This window comes from Pyxicephalus adspersus, chromosome 5 (genome assembly GCF_032062135.1).
Source record: "Pyxicephalus adspersus chromosome 5, UCB_Pads_2.0, whole genome shotgun sequence".
Classification (NCBI taxonomy): Eukaryota; Metazoa; Chordata; class Amphibia; order Anura; family Pyxicephalidae; genus Pyxicephalus; species Pyxicephalus adspersus.
In genome coordinates, this window is record NC_092862.1 from 83147258 (window position 1) to 83155258 (window position 8001).

At 37.2% G+C, this 8001-nt stretch overlaps 1 protein-coding gene across 5 annotated transcripts in view; it reads right to left on the bottom strand.

Moving 5' to 3' along the window:
* Nucleotides 1–7172, bottom strand: part of LOC140331181 (C-C chemokine receptor type 3-like) — a 24886-nt gene extending 17714 nt beyond the window's left edge. For 3 of the 5 annotated variants that reach the window (XM_072411966.1, XM_072411967.1, XM_072411964.1), the window contains exon 1: nt 6982–7172. The gene's annotated coding sequence lies outside the window, so the exon portion shown is untranslated. The remainder of the gene's footprint in view (nt 1–6981) is intronic. The other 2 variants (XM_072411965.1, XM_072411963.1) reach the window with 2 other exon arrangements.
* Between the last annotated feature and the right edge of the window lie 829 nt (nt 7173–8001).

Consider the following 8001-nt stretch of genomic DNA (forward strand, 5'->3'; position numbering starts at 1 on the left):
GAAGGCGATACATTGACACAGAGTGATTTTTTAGTATTTTGTTCAGAATCTTTTTTTTCTAGGTTTTTCTCCTTTAAAATTGGGTGCGTCTTATAGGCCGGAGCGTCTTATAGTCCGAAAAATACGGTAATTAAAAATGAAACGAGACAGGTACTTACGCCCACACCAGTAGGCCAGGGAGAACATACACCTGAAACAGTTATACAAGAATCTGTGCCAGACGCAGGGATATACAGAAAAGTAAAGTTCAATGAGGAAGAACAATGGGCAAAAGAAACAGGATTCACAGATAAGAATGAGTTGTGGGCCTGAGTAAGATACACTGCACACTTGAAGGAATTTAAGGAGTGTGTAGCCTGTGCTAGCGCCTGACCCCATTTGGCTACAGTACCTATACTCCCAGACCAGGCAAATGAAACTTGTCTACTGAAATTATTCACCAACACAACGATCCCCTCAGAGTGTGAGAAGGAAATGAAGAGTTTCCCCAACACCAAGTTAACTGGGGGCCCTCCGGGAGTAACAGTGTAGGATGGAAATTATACTTGTTTTCGAAGGAATGGCACAAATAATAAAAATAGAGCCCCATTTAAGTATTGTAAAACAACATATGATGTAACAAATGATACAAATAATTATAAGGCTGAATGGTTCACTACCCAAATCCAAAGTTTAGCTGATGTTTGGTGGGTATGTGGGGATAAAAAACTAAGGTCTAGGTTGTCCTCTATATGGACAGGAACCTGTGCATTGCTGCAAGTATTTCTTCCTTTTTATGTCTTTCCCACTGAAGAAAAGACAATACAGGGATGGGTAAACAGACTGAAAGCAGGCCCAAAGAGACAAAAAAGGGAAACCCCTCAAGGTTCTTTCGGTCACCAAGTATATATCGATAGTTTAAGGGTTCCCCGAGGAGTTCCTGATGAATATAAAGCCCTGAACTAAATATGGTTGGGATTTGCTTCTATCTTTCCACAGGTGTCAATTAACAAGAACACGGACTGGATCAACTACATCTACTACAACCAACAGAGATTTGTGAACTACACTCGAGATGCTGTGAAAAGAATAGCGAGTCAACTGGAACCCACATCCTTGGTAGCCTGACAAAATCGAATAGCACTGGATATGCTGTTAGCAGAGAGAGGAGGAGTTTGCAAGATGTTTGGAATGTTTTGTTGCACCTTCATTCTTAACAATACAGCACCAGATGGCAGTTATACCAAGGCCTTGCTTGGTCTCCAAATGCTCTCAGAGGAACTTACGGAGAATTCAGGAGTAAATGATCCTTTCACCAGCCTATTGGAACAATGGTTTGGTTGTTGTGTTTTATGCCTAAGAGGACTTGTGCAGAAACTCATAGACACCTCACTTGATATCCCAAGGAGATGACAACAAAAATACAGAAGCTGAGATGGACCCAGACAAAGAAGACCCCTATGATGATGCTGCTGTTCCTAATAAATGAAGGCTGCATTGGAAAACACGGACAATGGGGGTTGAGAGTCTTAATTGGAACAATAAAAGTATTAAAAGGGGGAAGATGTGAAGAAAATTATGACCTTTGTATATACTATTATTGTTCTATGCCCCCACCCTTGCTAGAAGCCCAGGATGTCACAAAAGATAACCACACACAAGGACAGTCACACACATTGTAAACTTTGTTGCCAAAATTCTAGCTGAACTAGCTGACCACACAAGGAACAAAGCTGAGAGGAGGGGGTGAGCAATATTGTGTCAATAAGAACATCTGTGTGTGGGCAACCTGGAAAACCAGAGTATGTGACAAGAGGGCTATAAATATTGTAACTGCACGTAGGGAATTCAGACAAATCATCAACTAGGCTATTACTTGTATGTAATGCTTTTGTCTCCCCGCTGCGAGTAAAGAAAGTCTTGACTTAAACATGACATGAGTTGTCCAGCAGTGAAATTTTTTCACAGTATTCCTCACTTATGAGTAGCAGCAAATATGATTACTATTTATTAACAATCATGCCTCAGACCAGGCCCCTCTCCATATACAGTGGGGAACTCTTAAGGCAAGGGTTCTAATTCAGGGCAGCTTGCGTCTCCAAAAAAAAAATCACACCATCAAACTTACCCCAACAAAAATTCAGTTAATCCACTAGTCTACATTGTCGTCCAATGCTTATCTGGAGCTTTTAGCTGTAAAGGTGCGTACACACTTCCAATTTTTATCGTTCAAAACGAACGACAAACGAACGACGAACGATCGATTGGGCAAAAATCGTTCGTAAAAAAAGTAACCAACGACGCCGACGAACGAGGAAAGTCGTTGGAAACGAACGACCGGACCGGCGGATCGGATTGGACGACGATCGTTGAACATCGTTCGTGTGTACGATCGTTCGTTGATCGTCCATGGTCTGAGCATGCGTAATGAACGAACGTTCGTTCACTTTCCTGTCGTGAACATAGTTCCTCTATCGCTCAAACGATCGTATCTATTGTGTGTACAATATCTACGAACAATCGTGTCGTTATCTCTATGTGCAGGATCGGTGCTATACGATCATTCGTAGATATCGTGCAGGATCGTTCGTCGTTCGTTTTCCAACGATAATAATTGGAAGTGTGTACGTAGCTTTAGGCATACCCTTCTTATCTTATATGACCACATCTATCATCATTATTGAGATAGGGCTTGTCATTCTTTTTATCAATATGGTGTGGTAGGCTGCAAGCCAAGGGCCTTTAATCCCAAATCAACCTCAATTTATATTCCTGCATTTCTCACCCAACATGGTAGTCTATCACATATGCCAATGAATATCTTTGGCGCATTTCAGATGTATTATTCTGGTTTGTACAATCTCCCACAACTGAATCTCTCCTTTGTCTTCGGCAAATTCTTCTCATTTCTGATTTATCAGTTATAGAGGTGTTAGAATATTCCATCACCAAAGAAAAGATATATAGATGGTTACAGAAAGAATGTACAGAGAGTTCCAGACTGTTTTATGACTTTTAGAAAGCCCACACATCCAACCTCCACCCTCCACAGAGCATTGAGGCACACATCTATTTAATTCCTAAGCCTAATAAATACCATATGCTTTGTGCCAATTATACACAGATTTCTCTCATTAATGTTGATATACATATTTTTTTCTAAAATATTAGCTATTCATCTTTTCCTTTATTTACCTTTCCTAATTTACTTGGAACAGGTTGGCTTTGTCCTAGAAAGAAGGCTCATGATGATGCTCTTAAGACTCTCCTCTCTCCTTCTTCAACACTATGCCAGAACTACTAATAGTCTGCTCTCTGAAAGAGTCTTTGACAGGGTAAGCTGGCCCTACACGCTACCCTTGAACATATAGCTTTAGGTGCTCATATGAGGGCGAGGAAAGCTACTTTATGTTCCTCTCCCACTGAACAAGTGTGGGTTAACTGAACCCTGTCTATATACTTTAGGATCCTTAAAGGTTCTAGACCGGACTCTTATTTTGTATGCTAAAATTTTGAAGAATTTTGCAGTGGCTTTTCACGAAACCCGGATTTTCAAGGGCTAACAGTTTGTGAGCAGCAGTACTGGAGATGGCTCCACTCAGTAATGACTTTCTCATTCACATGTCCATACTGTCCATTCTCAAAATTTTTAATTTATTTAGCTGATACAATCATTTTCGCATCATCCTCCAAAAGTCTGAATTTTTAAATATTACCATGCCTTCCACACAATTTGATCATCTAGTTTCAAACGTTCCTTGCAAAGTCAGCTGAAATGTAATCAAATTTTTAGGCTCCTATATTCCTCAGATATGTCATAACTCTTTGACTTCAATTTAGCCTTCGGTTCGGTAGGATTTATGTAGGTGCTCCAAATTTAAATGACTGTGGACTTTGTAAAGCACTACCTAATATGTCAGTGCTATATAAATACTATATAATAATAATTACAATAATATGAGGTTTGGCCTCCACATGGTGAAGTTTCCTCCCTTTTTCGATTTTTTTATCGGGCCATTCTCGCGTACCCAACATGTAAGCGAGAACAGACTGTGTAAATTCGGTCGTCAAGATCTAATTTCTTGGGACCTGCAAGAGCAATCGGGCTTAGGGTCAGCTCCGCTCCACTGATTGTTTTTGCAGCCCTGTAGTATGGGTTTTTGGATAGAGATTTTCAATGCAAGAACACAAGAGTACTGCAGCTGTGCTCATCATAAATGAATGCACCCGTGGGAATCATCCTGTAATGATTCCCACTTCTGCATTCATTGATTGAGCACAGCTGTGGTACTCACACTGACAGGAGAAGTACCGTGGCTGCATTCATGAATGCAACCATGGGAATCCTCCTGTAATGATTTTCTTGATCTTCCGATGGGTCAGCGCAATCAGTTCGCGGAAGTTTGAGGAAATTTTCGTGAGAATGTCAGAAGCTTTTTCTTTCTTACCTAATTGTCATATTGCAGATACCCTTAGGTCCCTTTTAGTACACAGTTTTAAAGGATTGATCTTGATCTGTGGGTCTTCATCTATTTGGGACCAGGGGTTTCTCAGATATACACCTCAATGGTTCAATTATATGTGCAAGATGGAGAGGTGGAGAGGTGCTGCATTTCTGTAATATATTTCTATCTTGAGGGGCTTTTTGGTAGCTGATATTTTACCTTTTCCCTAGGGCTATGTGTTTTTTATCTGTTTTTAAATCTCTAATCCCCCCCCCCCCCCCTTTATGTTTCTTTTTTACCCTTTCCTGGACAATATCCTGCCCTTGCACTTCCTATTATTCGTTCTTTTTTTTATAAATTTTGTAATCACTTTAAAATGTTCTAATTTACAAATTATACAAAAAATGATCTGTACCCTATACAATCTAGGGCCTGGTTAACTCTTTAATTTTCCCACTGATATGGTGGTGCAGTTAAAGCATGGAAACAAATCAGTGGCTGTAGGTTTGTTTTCCTTTTTTGCTACAGCCTGTTAAGTATTCTGTTGTATTGACCCTCAATACAATATCTGCAACATGTATGCAGGTCAGTGATCAGTTGGAAAAGAGCAAACAGAGTAACATAAGGAGGGACTATCCCTTGGTAAAGTGATGAAAAGTGCAAAATAACATAGAGTGAAATGTTGCAACATAAAACCTAACCATGCACTGCATATCAAAGTTTTTGTTGCCTTTTTAAGGCACATTTCATTGATAATTTTCTTTTTGTTTTAAACAAACATGTTATAGTACAAAGTTATAAAACACAATAAACATCAGAATCTAAAAGATATAGGACAACATGAAGTAGGAGTTTATTAAAAGTGAGGTACAAATATAGTTACAGAATTCAGAATGTAAAGCAATTATTCAGAATTATAAAGGAAACACATTATTGAGGTTCTGCAAAAATGACTGGGTTCTATTAATCAAGGCTTTGACAAATCCTAGAAAAAAGCAAACTGTAACTTTGCTATAGATATCATCCATATCTATAGGGTTAATCCAAATGAGCAAAGTCTAGATATTTAAATAAATCCAATAAGCAAGCTATTAACTGAATAGACATGTGGCAAACTGGGCATGGGGGAAATGTAAACCTTCATCGAAGGTTTGTTTTATTTGTACTAAAGTAGGTTACAATGATTTTTCCCTCCTTTTATAAAGTTATACAAAGTTATATAACACAATAAACATCACAGTCTAAAAGATATAGGACAATATGAAGTAGGAGTTTATTAAAAAGTGAGGTACAAATATAGTTACAGAATTCAGAATGTAAAGCAATCCTTCAGAATTATAAAGGAAACACATTAACAAGGTTCTGCAAAAATGACTGAATTCTAATAATCAATGCTTTGGCAAATCTTAGAAAAAAGCAAACTGTAACTTAGCTATAGATATCATCCATATCTATGGGGTTAATCCAAATTAGCAAAGTCTAGATATTTATTAAATCTAATAAGCAAGCTATTATCCGAATAGACACGTGGCAAACTGGGCATGGGGGAAATGTAAACTTTCATCGAAGGTGATTTTTCCCTCCTTTTATAAAAAAATATGCTAATTACTTGATCATATTTTGCAAATTGTAAAAGTTTTTGTTCTTGATTTAATTTTAAGTAGCAGAAAATAAAATCAGTTTATATTTAGCAGAATAAAGTTGCATGCAGGTGGGATAATTTTGCTTGACCACACATAAAACCTGACATTAAACCTTTACAATCAGGCAATGAAGCAAAATGGCTTCGGTTTTCACCAATGTTCTGTGTTAAAGTGAAACTTTTGTGTTCCAGTGGATGTCAGTGAATGTCAGACTGCTTTTTAAATACCCCCAATAGAAGTCTATTTAGACCCCATAATTCCACACAGTATACAATCATGAACATTTTTTTGGTTCTGTTGTCTGTTATCAATTACTCGAGTACATACAGAGGGCTACAGCCGACAAATAGACCTAGAAAGCAGAAGTACATTCATGCTCAGGGAGTGCAAAGGTAAAATGTGTGCACTTGTGTTTCTGTCCAATAAATCTGAAACTTTTTAAAAAAAAAAATAATACTCCATTACTCTGTAAATTCCTAATGTGGAAATACAAGTTCTTCCTAAACAAGATGAAAAGTCACTTAGTTGTCTATATGATAAAGCAGCAAATCTGACATTCAGCAAACATTTTCTGGTGAAAAATCATTGCCATTAGTGAATTCACTGCTTTATATAAAAAACCCAGCTAATGTAAAATTCTTAGCAGGAGGGGTTTGATTTGTTAATGCTCTCCAAGACTGGATATATCAAAGGTGAACCAGGATGATATAGCAAACCTGAAAAGATCTGGTACAGGATTGAAAACATTTGCAAATGAATACTAAATTATTTTTTAAGAAATCAATTCCAGGTTTGCTGGATTCCCCAGATTCACCTGTGATTTATACAATTGTTGGAAACTTTAAGAAATCATATCCAATGTGTGTAAAAGTAAATATTTGCTTAACGTGAATTTGTAATTGGAAAACACATACCTTTTTATTTTAGTTTAATTTCTTGTGATCTCTGGTAATGATGATGTCTTTCTGGTTTAAATATTTGTGCTACTAGTTCTGCGCTTCTGTCTTCCCCTTTACATCTTTAAGTCATTTCTTTTTGAAGAACTGTTTGCAAATATGGTGTTCTTTATGTAAAATGTGCTGTGTGTATATTTTCAGTTCTCCACTGAAACTAAGTTTCCTCTTTCTTTTTTATTTGCAAACCAATATTTTTTTTGCATTTTGTTTTTATTTATTGATTTTGCTAAGCCAACAAAATTTTTTTAAAGTCAGCATAAATTCCTTCCACAAGTCATGTATTTTGCAAACAATGCTAGTAGTGGTCAGTGGAAGGTTGATGTTTAGACAATTGACGAAAAATACTTATGTAAGAAATGTAATTTTTAAGATGTAAGATATTAGGATATGCATATTTCTCAAATGTTAAAAAGTATAGGTTGCTCAAATATATACATATAACCAGTAAGAAAACCTGATCCCAATTTGACTATCTGATCCCTGTTCCAATCAATCTTGCTGCTATGTTAATGGAGTTAGTGCAGCCCTAGGACAATTGGGACAAAGAGGAGGTTTCTAATCCTGTTTTTTTTTCTGAGCAGCAACCTGTTGGCCCAGCTGTTCCACTGATGAGAATCATACACAAGGGTCAGCCAATCAGGTGAATAATCTATTGATAATCCCAGGCCTGAGTGGGCAGGGCCAATTTGTTTTGGAAGAATGTAGGCAAGTCTGTCAGCTGGAATTTTGGAAATATATATTTCATATAATTGAATACAACTTTTACAATGGCACACATAAATCTGAAACTAAATTACAATGAGAGGCTGATCCCTGAGACAAAATTATTGACTGTTGTACCACCATTAAATGAAAACTGTAAAAAATTATATTTAAACCTGTTACAAGGAAAGTAAACCTACATGCAGACAAATTTTGTTTTGGTAACAAATCTGATGAATTTGACCAGAGATCATCATGGACCTCAAAATCCCCTCT